The sequence below is a fragment of the Dicentrarchus labrax genome, unplaced genomic scaffold (genome assembly GCF_905237075.1).
Source record: "Dicentrarchus labrax unplaced genomic scaffold, dlabrax2021, whole genome shotgun sequence".
NCBI lineage: Eukaryota > Metazoa > Chordata > Actinopteri > Moronidae > Dicentrarchus > Dicentrarchus labrax.
The window spans coordinates 27,797,783-27,814,498 of record NW_026136719.1 but is presented as its reverse complement, the minus strand read 5'-3'; the positions used below and the strand labels follow the sequence as shown (position 1 = coordinate 27,814,498).

General features: G+C 40.2%; 1 protein-coding gene across 2 annotated transcripts in view; it reads left to right on the top strand.

Moving 5' to 3' along the window:
• Window positions 1-2,555: 2,555 nt before the first annotated feature.
• The window catches only part of LOC127351937 (synaptosomal-associated protein 25-A-like), a 38,342-nt gene continuing 24,181 nt past the window's right edge, over window positions 2,556-16,716 (top strand). Inside the window, exon 1 of one of the 2 annotated variants that reach the window (XM_051379953.1) lies at window positions 2,556-2,681. The gene's annotated coding sequence lies outside the window, so the exon portion shown is untranslated. The remainder of the gene's footprint in view (window positions 2,682-16,716) is intronic. The other variant, XM_051379952.1, reaches the window with a different exon arrangement.

The following is a 16,716-nucleotide window of genomic DNA, read 5'->3' as shown; positions in this document are numbered from 1 at the left end:
ATGTGTTTTTTTTCCAAAGAACAAATGATGAAGGAGACTGGAGAGAGGTAGGGAGGAAGAAGAAAAGAGCAGCCATCGCTCCCTGCAGCAGTGACGAGCGTCTTCCCACACTGTTTCTGATCTTTGACCTCCTTAGTAGAGGCACTTTAGCCAGGAGTCACATGTTTTTTTTGGATGTGGATACCTGCACATTGAGCTGAAGGTTCATCAAGACATCACCTAAAGCCAGAAATCCTGTAATTAGCAGAGGTCACACAGGTCACACACACATTTCTACCATTTCATTTTTACACAATAGTTCTAAAATGCAAAAACAAGACTGTTTATTTTAAAACACTGACAATATTTTACAGTTGATGTGGTTTAAGTGATGAGGGCCTGACAATAGCACACAGCGGACGTGACAAGTGAGTAGCCTGCCCTGCAGCATGTCATCCTTTTTTAGTTTGGTCTCTTACTGTGTATTTTTGGTTGCATCCAGTACTCACATCGCAGGCCTTGTGGCATTTCAAACAAACAAAAAACAGCAAAATAATAATTTTTTCATGTATTTGAATATGTAAAGTCGAGGATTCCAGGGGCAAACAGCTTTATACTCTGAGTATCTCAAATCTCAAAGAGCCTTTCTGTCAGGGACTGTACAGTATGTGCACATATGCATGGTTATACTGGGATGATATTACTGGGCTATATTAGCACGCAGTATGTGCCGTGCTGGGAGCTGAGCATGGACTGAGATGGAGCATGATGTGGGCTCATGTGGTGCATTTAAGGTAGCAGATCTGAGGTCATTGCTGCTCTAATTTGTTTAGTTTTTCACATTTTCAGCTGTTAGTGATCCAGTTCTTATGCAAAATTCATGCTGATAAAGAATTTATTGAATTGAACTGAGTTTAAAATTAGTTCAATTAAAAGAGAAGACATAGATGGATAGATGGTAGTGGAGGTTGTGTGTGTGTGTGTGTGTGTGTGTGTGTGTGTGTGTGTGTGTGTGTGTGTGTGTGTGTGTGTGTGTGTGTGTGTGTGTGTGTGTGCGTGTGCGTGTGCGTGTGCGTGTGTGTGTGTGTGTGTGTGTTTTACAGCTCCACAAGACATCAGTGTCAGATGGGACCTGCACAACTTGTTCCCACATCCTAAGATGTTTCTTTAGCCCAGACAAATGGAAAGCAGGTCAGATGTGTAAAGAGGAGGAAGAGGAAGAGGAAGGTGAAAATGAAAGAGCACTGCACACTTTGACTGTCTCTTTCTCTCTCTGTCTCTCTCACTGAGTTTTCATGCAGAGCCCCAGATTTGTTTTATCTCTTTAATTGTCTCCCCTAAAACTAGAGACGTAGAGACCATTGCTTCTTATTTATTTAGTTCAATTGGAGTTTTATTGGAGTAATCCTCTCATCACACTTTTATAAGATGAGGTTTATAACTTAATCTTGTGTTTTTTCTTTTTTCAGCATATAATTATTTGGTTAGAAATTATAATTTGTTTTGTTTTACTTAATTTCAGTTTAATTTGTTATTAATTGGATTGGATTTGTGTTTGTGGCGTTGCTGTTGTAATTAGTGATGTGTTGTTCTGGAGGCCTGTTTGAACATTTTTATTCAATAGAATTTAATAAAAAACAACCTTTTATCCACTCCCTCTGACGTAAGAGGGCGCGGCCATTTTGTGAGCTCCATCAAATCCAACACAATGAGGCCGGAAGTTAAGGGGCGTAACCATCAAAATAAAAGCGACCACAAGCTTTAGGCTAACTGACACAAATGTGAATAATTTTAATTTTTAAAAAATGTGTGCGTGTTATAAATGTCTGTAGGGTATTGTTGCTATTCAGAAATATATCCGAGGAGATTTTTAATTTTTAAAAATTAGTTAATAAACTTTGCAGTTTGACATTGGTTGGGAATATAGCTTAGCTGGTGGGGCTTGGAAAAGTTCTTACTTACTTTTAACAGATGAGTCAAAAAGCACAGAACATTAAAGCATCATAATGAAAAAGGATTATATAACAGAACATGTCTCCTCTTCCAACCGGAAGCATGCACTTTTATTCAGTTCTGAAAGGTTTAAATGAAGGACGGGCCCTCGAGAACTTGGCTCTATGGATGTGATATTTCCCTAATAACATTAAAAAGTTGACAATATAAATGTTCTGTGTTTTATTTTCATAGTATAGTATTAAATCCTTGGCTGACTGGTTGGATTCAGTGACAAAATAGTCCCTCAATTTCTTTCCACAATCATGATGTGTATTGATAATTGAAAATAGATGTCTTCATGTTTACAACATTTTCAATATGACACAGATTTGTTGGTAGGGTAAATATTTAGTAGGCTACATCCCAATTTTACAATGTTTGTACTTGTTTCAGTTGTTTTGGAAAAACTCAACATGGAGGCTCCATTCGCCACAATATGCCATCAGGGTAGCACTACATGCTGCTGTGGTTGTTTAGGTGAGAAGGTGCCTATAGATAGGTTTTATTATGTAACTCATGAACAGGAAGTGTGTGTGTGCTCTCCGTCCGTCGCGCTTTACAGCCGGAGCGGAGGAGGGCGGTGTGTTTCCAGCGCGGACAGTCCCGTTGAGTGGAGCGGTAGCACGGACGGACATTTTCATCCGGCATCCAAACAAATACAGCAAAATAAAAAGAAGACGAAGAAGAGCAGAAGAAAACTTAACGAGGTAGGTTTGACTAGTTTTTCTTTCTCTCTTTTGTTTTACTCAGTCGGGCTCACTGTTGAAAACAAGAAATCAGAATAAGACCAATTAAAGTTTGAATTATTCAATAAATATGTGGCTTTGATAAAGTTGGGCTGTTGCGGCTTATTTACCACAGGTGTGTGTGTGTGTGTGTGTGTGTGTGTGTGTGTGTGTGTGTGTGTGCTGCCTGAAGTTTCCTCTAGCAGCTGTGAGATGTTTGTTATAGCTATTGTCTTTGTGATTTGTGACACTCACCACTTTAACAAAGCTCATGGAGCTCATATATGGTTGCATAAATATCAGGAATGTCCCTGTGGTGTTGCTGTAGTGTCTCAGTATCCATTCATGTGCTGAAAGGACCCAAGTTTTGGCGTTTTATCTGGATCAAACCAGGGTTTGGACACGGAGCTTCCGTCTTAACTACATTACAAGATTAAAGTAGTTGTTTGTTGTAAGGATTAAATTAAAGGATAAAGCAGCCTGTCTCGGGTTGTTTCTTGTGTTTCTAAAGGCTGCTAGTGAGGCGGAGGGCTCTGAACCTCTGTGCAGGGTGGATGATGTTCAGCACCGCGGACAGCTCCGGAGCTCTGAGACGCGCTCCGGATGAGCTCAGGCGGACACAAACACTGCAACACTCAGAGCTGTAGCATTCAGTGGACCTCAAAGTGTTCCCTTTACTGAAACATCTGGTTGGGAAACTGAATGAGGCAGGTCATGTGGTGGAGGAGGCTGTTTTCTGGCTGAGATGTGGTCATTTCCAGAGGTCTGACCTTCATCCTCCTATCTATCTATCTATCTATCTATCTATCTATCTATCTATCTATCTATCTATCTATGTCTGGAGGAGGGGTGTGTACTTTGTGGTGGAAAGGCCAATGTGTTGTTGTTATTTGGCACACCAAGGGTTTGGCAGCAGTTTGGTTCCTGTGTCTCCATGTGGGGACACAGGAACAAATAGTTACAGCTCTGAGTCAGCGAAGCGCAGTGTTTCTCCTTATAAACACTGATAACAGCTGATTTCATTTCATATACTGGGTCTCACATTACATAATAATTAGAAAACATTCTTGGATATGAAGATTTGCCTTGTTACAATAACTAAAACTAAACTAAACTTAACAACTATTTAATTTTAGGAATTAACAGCACCTCCATTACAGGAAAAAGAGCATTATACAAACTTTTGGCCCTCCCTGCTTCCCGTCCTGCTACTGTAACTGTGTTAATGTCAGTGGGGACAAAGAGCTCAGGCCGACTCTTAAGCAGATCAACACGTGTGTGTTCTCTTTGTTTGGCAGCCTGCTGTTATTTGTAACCAGGAGTAAACAGATAAATATTCCAATTAGGGCGGGAAATGACCACAAAGCAATCCACAGATATATATTATATCAGATATAATGATATCTTAGCCAAATAAAACACATACAAATATGTCACAACTATCAATTGAATGAGCATTTACCTTGTTGTGGTAGTAGTAGTAAAATTTAAAATATTAAGATTAAGTTTTTACTTTATTAATTCCCTTTTGGAGAAATTATTTTTTCCACTCTTTTTTTTATTTTTATACACAAACACAGGCTGAAATGCACACTCATGCACGGGCTTGTGGACATGGAGAGAGATGGTGGAGTGACGGGCTGCCACATTAGCAGCGCCCCAGGAGCAGTTTTTTCGGGTTAGGTGCCTTGCTCAAGGACACACTTTATCTATCTTTAGCTAAAAAAAGGTTTTGAGTGTCATAAAACAGGCGGTTCAGGCTGCAGAGCTCCGTATATTGAAGCAGCTGAAACGTATTGGTGAACTTGCACAACCCTACTCGCCCCACATCCTCCCTGCACTCATCAATCACCGATCCATCACCCAGCCAACACAGAAAGGTGAGAAACTGCCACCAGCCTCCAGCCCCGGTCCTGCTGTCTAAAACACACAGGCATATACACACACACAGTAACACACTTTCTCTCTTGTCCCTTTCAACCAGTCACACAGTTTAATTTATTCCCCTTGTTATTTATTCATCTTGTTCTTTTCATACCACTCTCCGTGTTGAATTTCAATGTAATCTGCGATAAAAAAAATGCCAGATGGTAAAAACTAAATGCACAATGATCACAATCTTCTCTTCCACTGCATATTCCTCATTTATTAGCTCTCAGCAATTAAATGAGCAGGAGGATCGCATTTGCAGTCTGTTTTTTCTTTTTTTTAACCAAGCAGAATTTTTACATAGATTAGATACATAGACACAGATTTGTTTTGGAGATGTTTTGGATGGCACATCATTTATAAAAATAGACATGTTGCAAAAGTTTGTTGTCTTTAGTTAATTCCATCAGATGTTTTTGAGAAGCCCTGCAGGATGTTTTGGGCTCACCCACACAGTGTGCATTCAGAGTTCAGTCATTTGTGCTATTCTCAGAGGTCTGGTCACATGACTTAACTCTTCACTTCATACAAACAAAACTATTTTTATTTATTTATTTATTTAATCTATTCTTGATTGTGCAGTCTCTTTGAGATTAAAGATCTTTTTTCCAATAGAGACATTCACAAGAACACAGACAGCAAACAGAAACAACATAACTACTGATTCAATAAACAACTGACTGATACCAGTGACTTCGGCTTTTTGTCTTGGAATGGCTTGATATATATGTGAAAATTCATTCTTCATTTTCTGTAGCAAGAATAAGGGAAAGTTGGTACTACAGGCACATACTCACCAAACGTAATTTGAAGTTACCCCGTGGAGCTTTTGACCACTAGTGGTGTAATGTAATGTTTTTACAAGTGGATCTTTGTTCTGTGTGTATCTCGCACTTGCAAGAGGACGCACATGCATGATGGTCAAGCAATACAAATTGGTTTCACTCTATCCCACTCATCTACAAGTAGTGGTAACACTCCGAAAATCTAGCCGGCAAAGGCAGGGGACTCCTCGAAAGTGAACATCGCTAAACAATGCACAATTTAAAATATATAATAAAAATGGCTCTGTTAATGTTTTATTAGGAAGGAAATGCACTCAGCAATGTTTGTTAGACCTCAAGGAAACACGCAATGTGTTTAAACTCCACAGGCACCTTTAACGCTTGTACTCATCAAAGCATCATTCAGAGGGATGTTAACATAGTGTCTTGCCCTGACCGACCCATCATTCCCTTCACTGAAACAGACAGACAGACAGACAGACACACACACACACACACACACACACACACACACACACCTCTGTATTCTGATCCTGATGCTCCAGTGACAAAACAGATCATTTCATGTTTGAAATTGTGATATGTACCCCTCTTATTGATCAGGATGACATGGCGGATCTGTAGAAACCTGATTCCTCTGGTACAGCTCCACACTCTGTAGGGGATGCTCACCAACCCCTCTCATACCCTTGAGGAGAGATTCTAACTGAAAGTGGTAATGAATTCATGATGTTTTCTTCGCATCAAAACCAGTCAAACATTCAAATGAACAAAGAGTTTGTCTTACAGAAAGATCTGCTTACTGTATGTGCTTGATATTTGTGTGTGTGAGTGTGTGTGTGTGTGTGTGTGTGTGTGTGTTGTGTATACTGTAATCCCATTGTCTGTATTTGTGCATGTTCAGATGCACATTAAGTAGTAATTTTTTCTACTTCCTTTATCCTGTATGTCATATGACTGTATAGCCTATAGTGTGCATATATATGAACTATATGTCCTTGCCATCACGAGTGTGTAAATGAACAGCATGTACGGAGCAGCATGTTGACAGGTGACAATTTGAATGTGTGCAAGTGGGAAGAGAAGAGGGGGTGGCAGAGTTTGTGTGTGTGTGTGTGTGTGTGTGTGTGTGTGTGTGTGTGTGTGTGTGTGTGTGTGTGTGTGTGTATTTCTTTGCACTCTAGGTTTTGTGTGTGTTAGCGAGAGCAGAAATGAGAGAGAGGCTGAGAATGCCAAAGTGAAAGAAAAGGGAAAGCATGTATGAGGGAGGGAAAGTAAAAGAGTGAGAGGGAGAGTGGTCCATGTGTTATGTAAGTGTTGTGAGGCATCTGTGTGTGTGTGTGTGTGTGTGTGTGTGTGTGTGTGTGTGTGTGTGTGTGTGTGTGTGTATTCTGTAGGCCTACAGATTAATCCAGTGGGTTTTATCCTCAGTGAATGGGACAGTGGGGCTTTGCAGTGATTATCCCTGCAGGCCACAGATGATTGCTTTGAATCTCCTGTACGTCCCACACCACTATGTTTCCCTGCCCGCATATCTATGTGCCTGCACATCATTCTGTCTGCCTAATTTATTGTGAACGCGTTGACGATCAGTAAAAGTTGACAGATGACAGAGAAGATGTCTGTAGGTGGCTGCAGATGCTAGATGCATCCTTTTAGAAAGGATTTACTGTAATTATCACTCCGACACAGTTCAAAACTGCTCCTAAAACTGTTTTAATATGTCGTTTAATGTGTAGTTTCTCTCCTTTCTGACTGACCACTCCACCTCTGCACATGTCCCGCCTGTCCATTTCTCTGGTTAATCTGCCCGTCTCAATCCTAGCCCGCCTGCCATAGCTTCCTGTTCGTCCGTCCTCCTCTGGATTATATAATGAGGAAATGTCAGTAATACAATCTGCTCCATCCTCCCTGCTCGGCTGAGACAAAAATGCCTGAACGCTGGGAACCATTTGTCATTTTGGTCTAGTAATCCTCCATAACAGCGAAGGTGTTAAAACCAGAGCTGGGCATCTTAAATGGTACATTTCTACACTCGCTGCCAGGTGGTCAGGTTTTGACCTTGTACCTCTTTGCTTAATCACTGAGTGGCAGCTGCATGCAGTTACTCTGTGTTACGGGACAGTTTAGCCAACAAATGAGCCCTCAGGGTCTGTGATAATGAAAAATGAAGGAAGTGTAAATTATAGGCAAGTACTTTGGGGATAGTAACATCTAAGGTGTTCATTTTGGTGGAATTTCATTGGAAAATAGCACATAAATTACATGCTCAGGCTTTTAGCCTCCTGATTTCCTCAGTGATTTTCCACAGCAGATTTCTCTCTGTGTGTCCTTCCTGTCTCTCCATAGGGAATGTTTTAATTCGCTGAGGCCATATTGTCACGGCAGGCAGGCTGTGGGCAGAAAACCAGCGCTGTATGAGCTTTTCTACCTTGTTACATTCACATTCAACCACTGTGGTCTACCTGGATGAACAGGAGGCCTGATTATAAAGCTGTTCTCTCAACATCTGACATCCGTCCTGCAGTTTTGAGCACTTTGAATATAAAAGTACTTTTACCTTCAGTGTGGGTGGATAGTTTTTTGATGTCTTACGGGGGAACTGAATGTGAAGATGAGAGTCTTTCTACACAGTTATCTTCAGATTAGGTTTTTTTTTTAGAAACTTCTAGTGTGCACATTGTGGTTGATTGCATCTAGACTACAAAGAATTCATAATGTAATAATATTGGCATCATTTCACTGTGTGGTTTTGTAGTTAAATGTGAGAAAAACCAGTCACACTCAAATGACTATAGGTCAGTGCAGATCAAACAGAGAGATATTGGCCTCACAAAGTTTCAATTTTCATTCTAATATTATATTTCCTTGCATGAATAAACACCAGCTAGGATGTCCAAATTGCTTTGGTGTTTGTATATGTGTTAGACTGGTAAAGCGCGTTAGCTTCCTCTTAAGTCCATGCATTTGTGTATGTGTGTGTGTGGCTGTTGGTACATGTATGGTATATTAGCAGTCAGGCATGAAGTGGTGGGTGTACTGTCTGAATAGTTTAGCCCTCAGGCTCCCATCATGCTCTGTGGCCTGGTCACATCTTGGCATGTGTTTACTGCTTATAGGCCAGCATGGAGGTACAGTATGTATGCCCTGGTTTGTGTGTGTGACTGAAAAACTGCACTAACAAACAATATCTGCTTGTAATGGAAATAAAATATATGACTGAATCAATATTTATTTTGTCAGTAGACTAATAAGAAATGTTTTATTTCAGTAAAAGATGAATTTATCGACAATCATTTTTGAACAAGCTTCAGATTCTTGTTCAGTGACACAACAAAGAACCAGCAGCAGCAGTAGTGTAAAGGTCAGACCCACAGTGCTCCATCCTCATTTGGTCCACGTCATACCTGATTCTTTCATTTGCCTTGGAGTCACATGTGCTGTATAAATTAAAGGGCCAGTGTGTAGGTTGATTTAGTGCCATCTAGCAGTGAAGTTGCAGATGGCAACCAACTGAATACAGCTCTGCCTTTCAAGCGTGTAGGAAAAACTATGTGGGGCGCAAAAGTCACAAAAGATCTAGAATCAGGACAGCTACTGTAGAAACATGGCGGTTCAACATGGCCGACTCCAAGGATGAGGACCCGGTCCCTCTGTCATTCTAAAGTAACGAAAACACAATGATTGTTATTTCCAGGTGATTATACACCAATAAAAACATACCTATGGATATTATATTCCATTTCTTAATGGAAACAGTGCTAAACTCAAAATGTGACTAAATAAAGTATACCCAGAAACTATCCCCTGGTATCATGAGCAGAGATGTTTACGCTTATATACAACAAATTTGTAACATCAAATGATGTTTTCTTTCAACATAAATTGGAAAATGTTGTTAAATCAGAATCAGAATCAGAAATGCTTTAATGATCCCAGGGGGAAATTACTTGAATTAATTGAGTTAATTAACATATCTGCAAAAATATCCTATACAGCAAAGGGCCACAGGTTGAACTGAACCTGGGCCAATGCAATAAAGACTCTTTTGTACATAGGATGCACTCTCTACCAGGTCAGCTACCAGGGAGCCCTGAATTATGGATTTATAATTTATTATTATTTATTTATTTATTTATTACTAACTTTTTATGGTTATGTTGCCCCGGCAGCTCTTGGTCAAGGTAAGAGAAAGATGGCATGGTTTAATACAAAGAATGTGACTTCAGATACAACAGGTATATGAACATTTAAGTAAAACCACGATCTTTAGAAACTTATCAACCAAAGTGCTTTTCTTGCCTGAGTGCTGCACTTTGTTTGCCCACCATTTATTTAAAACACACTGCCTCTGAACATAATCCAGGCAGCAATTATGTTTCTGCGTACCATTTAGTATAATACAAACATAATTTCTAGGAGACGGGTTTGAAATCAAATGTGGTCACCGTGTGAATGCATTGAATCGATGTTAATCAGTTAATCTCTTAGACCCTTAAATGATTCTGTAAGAGCAGGACATGAAGACAAACAACGAAATATGAGCTACAGGAAGTGATACACTGCAAAAATCCTGAACATTCACTGTTGTGTGGCTCTTCTCAATATAACATAAAGGTTGTCTGACAATGGAGTATGTGGGTAGTTTGCCCCCCCTGAGTCTGCAGGTTTGATTATATATTTTGCTCTGCTCGGTCCGGACCAGGTACGTTAAAATCGACTGATGTGTGCGTGTCTAAGGGTATCTGCCTTTCCATCTTAACAAGAGCCTCTCTGACGCCAGGATAAGTGTTTTTCCAGTGTAAGATCTGTATGGTCTGCCGTGTGTGTGTGTGTGTGTGTGTGTGTGTGTGTGTGTGTGTGTGTGTGTGTGTCTGCATGCAACAAATAGTGGAAAAAAATCAGACCAGGGTCGTGTCAGATAGCTTTCAGTGTACACTCAGATATTATGTTATGTTATAAGATATGTTATTTGCCTAATTTCATTGTGCCTAAATATATTCTATAGTCTCAATGGCAGGAAAATGTAGCGTTGGTAAGGTCAACAAACAGGACATACAGTACTCCAGGCAGTAAACATTGCCACATTAAAATATCTGATGCTAAAGAATATTAGCTTAAGCACCTAGAAGACCAAATCCAAACAAATGCTTTGTGTGGATATGATTGTTCTTATCCCACATATATGTCAACTACGGCTGTCCTCAAATAAAGATTTTCCTAGTGAACTAGTAGTTGTTCAAGTTCAAGCCATGATATTAATTTAATTATTTAAACATATCTATATTTTAAGAGCTGCCTGTTAAATGCTAATATAAAAAGCAGTAATGATTTGGAACAACCAGCGAGTAGAACGGACATTTAGTTAATTTATGTCAACAGAATAATAACATAATGCAAGTCTTGTTCACAACACCAAATAAATAGCTTGCAGACTTACAATGAATGATGTATAGCATGAAGGGTTACTTAAAAATGAACTGTCTGTAAAAACGTCTTTGAGCTGGCAGTCCAGGTACAGTCAGCCATTAAGAAGGCTAATTAGCAGCTAGTACAGTTAGCACATGCAGCAGATACTGTCTGTGTTACAAGAGAAAAAGGCCTTTGTTTCAACAATCCACTGACACTTCTGTTCCGGTGGAGGCGCAGCTTAGTGTTGTTTTTTTGACTGGCAAAAAGTGCATTGAAATTTCTACTGTAGCCTACTGCTCAGTGTGTAAGCACTAATGGGTGTGGGGTAGCCAGGCAGGGGCAGACTTTACATTTGGTGGTTGCTACATCCATCAAAAATGGTGTGTTCAATACAGGGGAAGAAAGAGGTGCTGGGTAAAACCATTTGACTTCATTTCTGCAGGGTAAAAACTGTTAAACCAAGTTGGGACCCTAGATGGTCACAGTCATATTATTAGCTACATTCAATTAGAAATATAAATCAAAATAAAAAATGTCTGGCACACAACTGCTGCAGTAATAATAATGGAGAGCTGGATTTGATAGAAAATATAAAAACCCAAGAGCACACACCCTGTACACAACTGTACAGGTGAACACACGTACAGACACATGTAAGCAACTGTAAACACACACACTTTATGTGCAGTATGTACTCAGACCACAGTCACACACACACACACACACACACGCACACACATACAGTTGTTGCATTAATAATGTTGACCTGGTTCTATCCAGTGAATAATGAAACATGGTTTTGCTTTGATGTGATAAGATGTTGGACCCTTCCTCCCACACACACACACATACACACCTACACTCTTGTCTGCCCTGTTGCTGCTCTCCTTCTTGCCCTTGAACCAATTTTCCCTGTGTGATGTTTTTAGTTTTAGTGTGTAGAGGAGTGTTAGCCTTCACACACACACACACACACACACACACACACACACACACACACACACACACACACACACACTGTCTCTATAATGTGACATGGTGGGTCTGCAGTCTGCCTCACTTTCAGTTTAAATGGACAGAAGAGAGAAAGCAAGCATAGTTGGCACTTCTGTGTTATAATTACAGAGATTATTATGAATCCATTATCTTGAAGTTTTAAGCTGCAGTCTGGGTTACGTACTAATTTTAAAGAGGACTTCAACAGGAAAGATAAAGACGGATGAAAGACACAAGGTTAAGTCTTTTGCAAATGGAGGAGGGAGACAGGGAATAAGTGGATGTTTAATGTTCCTTAAAGAAATTTCTATTCTGTCTTCACTCAGAGTTAATCAGTAACATCACCTCTCGTAGTGTTTGACACGTTTATGAACAAAAATAAATCTCACTGTGTTGAATCAGCTTTCCATTATTGCCCCTTCATGCATCTTCTTCCTGTAGGGTCAAATTGCTGCCCCTCCAGAAACCCATTGGCTGCTCAGGGTTCACTTTTGTGCTGTTCAGTTCTTTACAAGCAGCTTTGCCTTCAATTATACAAAGAAAAGGAGCGTTACAGAAATAGCAGTGCTAATTTTTTCAGTCACACTGTGCCCACCGCCCCATTTCCCACCGCCTCTCTTACTAATCCGCGAAAACAAATGCATGAAAGAGAGAGAAAAGTGCTCCAGCTATCGTAAAAATCCCTCAGATTTAGGTTAGTGCTTCTATAAACCCGTGAGAAACATACAACTGAACAACTGACAAGCTGACCTGGTTTCCCTGACTGTGAATTTCAGTGCAACCAGAGTATCCTGATGTCCTACTTCCGTCACAAACATTGTTTATCTCAACTGAACACAGCGCTTGATTGATAGCAGTCTTTTTGGTACAGAGTCGTGGCAGTTTATCACGACATCCTGACACGCTGCTATAAGGATGCAAAACAAGTGTGACTGTTTGTTCCCCACCTTTCCAGCATGCAGTGGAAGACATTGTATTATTCATTAAATCTGCCTGCAGGTGTTTTCAATTAAATCTTACAAAGGAGACTGACTGTAAATGAGCAATTTTTATAACATCTCTCAAATGCATCATGACTTATTTTTATATCAGCCATAACATTGTGAGCACTGACACGTGAAGTGAATAAGACTAATTATCTGGTTATCATGCCACCTGTCAGTGGGTGGGATATATCAGGCAGCAAGTGAACATTTTGTCCTCAAAGTTGATGTTAGAAGCAGGAAAAATTGGCAGCGTGAGGATTTGAATGACTTTGACAAGGGCCAAACTGTGATGTAGACGACTGGATCAGAGCATCTCCAAAACTGCAGCTCTTGTGGGGTGTTCCCAGTCTGCAGTGGTCAGTACCTATCCAAAGTGCTCCAAGGAAGGAAAAGCAGTGAACCAGAGACAGGGTCATGGGGGGTCATGGTTCACTGATGCATGTAGGGAGTGAAAGCTGGCCCGTGTGGTCCGATCCAACAGACGAGCTACTGTAGCTCAAACTGCTGAAACAGTTCATGCTGGTTCTGATAGAAAGCTGTCAGAACACACAGTGCATCACAGTCTGTTGGTATGTGGCTGTATAACAACCACCTGGTGGTCATAATGTTATGGCTGATTGATATATTTTTCTCTTTAGGTTGATGTTAACCGATCTCAAACTTGCAGAAATACTTCCAGATGCTTTGTGTAAATTTAGAAAATGTGTGTAGTTTGTCTACTTAGTAATGTTAAATTGAATTGACTTTTCTGGTGGTGTTGGTGAGACTGCAGTAGACTGGTGGAATGGCTGTCCAAACTCTAGTAGTCTAAGTAAAGTCTACTGAATACTGGACTGGATTCATACCACAAAGAGACAGAATAGCTTCAAATGTGTTTGCTTTAATATGCCTATGAGGGAGACACGAGTGTGTTCTTGTGAACAGTGTTTGGCTGCATGAGTTGGGATGAAGGGAGATTGTTTCACATCACAAGTTATACTTTTTGCCTCAAATATTTCTTATACCCTTCAATTGTCACACCCCCAGTGATCAGAGTGAAGTTGTCAATGTCCTCAACTGTTGTTATGCTTATATTTTTCATGTTGACACATTATCTCCCTGGATCTACCTTGTTATCACTCCAATTTCCTTTAATATTTTGAAATAATAAACGTTAAAACATTTGTTAGCAGTGGATTTCTTCGTGCACATGATGTGTGCCAGCTATAAGTGATACAGATGGCTCAATTGGTTTGAGTTAAGTACTGCAAATTTAGACTCAAAATCTGTTCTTCCAAATGGTAGGGGAGACGGTCAATGTAATAGTGACGTCACCCTGACTTGTACAAGTACACGTGAACAAAAACTCACCATCTGCCCCTCCTGTCAAATCAAACAGAATTTTATTTTCCTGAACTTACTGTTATTTAAACAGGAAATAAATCCCATTTTAATGACATGTACTTATGTAATCATTACACATCAATAGGTGCAATACAGTCACTGTTTGTTAAGTACATTAAACCAGTGTTTCTCAAACTTTTTACATTGCGTACCACCTCACCATTATAACCGACATTAAAATACAGTAGCGTACACCGACCCTATTCAGCTACAGACAGTTCACGCAGGAGGCAGGTTTATTCCAATAAGATTATTTATTGTTGACTGTTGAATCAGAGCAGATTGGTGTAAAAGAGGTACTTCCAGGTCCACACTGCTCCTCCCATTAGTTCCTGTTTGAAACCACAATTTATTTTAAATCCACTTACTATCTTGCCAACACATTTTAATTCATAACTAATCACATATGTATGCGTGCGCTAAATTCATGAACATGTCCACATTTTGCATTTTGTAGTAATTTTACTAAGAAGCTGAAGCTATAAAAAGGGGGTTTAATGTCATGATTGACAGCTAAGCCCTCTTTGCAATTGAGTCTGCCGGGTGTATGGGTGGGACTTTGATACCATAGCTCTAACCCTGATCACTACTGCGCAGACTGACGAAAATGACGTCACCAGTGCGAGATGGCAGCGGTCGCACATCTTTATGTAAATTATTAATATACTTAAAACACATATAATACTGTAGATATATGAATGTGACTGAAACACAGTAGTGTGTCCTTCATCAATCAGTCATATCAGTACGTTATAAATAGTTTTTCATGACAGTGTGCAAATTGTAACCTCTGTTCCGACCAACAGGTAAAATCATTCCAAAGTGAAAACAATGTCAGTGTCTTCCCAACAATGCTCCTTCATCACTGACAGCCCTTCAGTCTTTTGCTCATAAAAAGCCATCCTGTATTCCCAGCTGGGTTTTTGTGTTTTCAGAATGGAAATTATCCATTTGTATTCTTTGACAGGATTTTTCTTTGTTGCCTGAAATAGCTTGTCAGTGGATTCTTCTATGATTGGGGCTGTGTGTTAATCATGTCAGCCTATGACAGTGCTAATCCAGTCCCCCGTCTGGAGCTCTGTGCCATAACTGCATGCTGCTCTGTTCTACTGCACTCTAGTCATACACACGCTCTGAAACAAACTTACCTTGTTCAAATCATCTCCACAATGTGACATGAGATGGTAGCCTGGTACTAGATGGCTTTGTAGGAAGGAAAAGATGTGGTGATGGATGTGACAGGCGAGCTGAGAGACGAACAGAGACAGACGAGGACGTCCATGGAAACACATCCAGGACAAAAGAAATGCAGAAACAATGACAGTCCACATATTAGCAGGTGGACTTTACTGTTAAATGAGTCTGATAAGGATTTGGTCCAATTATTAAACACAACAATGATAATTTTCTTGCCACAATAAATGGTGCATCGTGCTGCTCTGTTCAGGTGTCCTGGCTCTTTCCAAACTTCCTCTCATCCTGTTTCCACATCTCCCTTTACAGCTTTTAGGATTACTGCTATTAATATTCTGATCAATAATTAACTGGTGCCCTTTTAATGTCTCCATTTAAGTCAGTGCTCTCCCATCACGCTTGAATTTGTTGCTCATTTTGTCTTTGATGAGAAGCACTCATTGCTCTGGTGTTTTCGCTTATAACAATGGTCACTATCCTGTTGATGTAATGATACTTTCTGTAGGTGGCGAGAATTCAGTCATAATGGCCTTTCATGCTGACTATCTAACCCCAACTCTGGGCCTGGAAAATGTATCACCTCTTGTGAACCAGATGATTTGACCTGGGAATGTCCCAAATGACACTGGCTGTAAAGTATCCAACCGGAAACTGAATCCTTGCTGAGTTATATCAGTCAGCTGCAGAACAGACATTTATTTATCAGTAAATGGTGTAGATCATTACCTAAATCTTACACTCCCTCATTCTTTTTCCTGGACATACACTGTATAAATTCATAGACAGAAAGGGCCTGGAAATGGGATGAAGTGAAGTGAAACAAAGAAAGCAAGAGAGAGGAGATAGAGTTAGAAGAGAGAGTGTGTGAGAGAGAGGAGAGAAAACGGTGGAGAGTAAATCCTCTTTCCCTGCTGACTTTAATCTCTCCACAGGCTGAGCCTGGCAGTTCAGGCCTTACAGCAGCCGTCAGTCGAGACAAGTGACGACCAGCAGGGCCACAGGTGGGGGATGGGGACGGCCGGACCTTGTGTCATGTCCGCTCGACTGTAGTGTGTCTGTGTGTCCGTCTATGAAACATGTTAAGCATTTTAAAGAAGAAGTCACCTTCAGGGATGGATGGAGAGTGTAGGACGAGTGAGAGAAAAGTGTAGGACGAGAGAGAGAAAAGACTGACAGACAGAATTTTTTGTAAGTTACTGTGTAATGTGAAACATTCAAAAAGCTGACTGGAGAAAGAAAAATGATGAAACAGTTTTTTTATTTTTGTACTTTTCACCAGGAAGAGATCTAGATCAAAGGTCTGTGATCGGCTCAAATAATACTGTATGCATC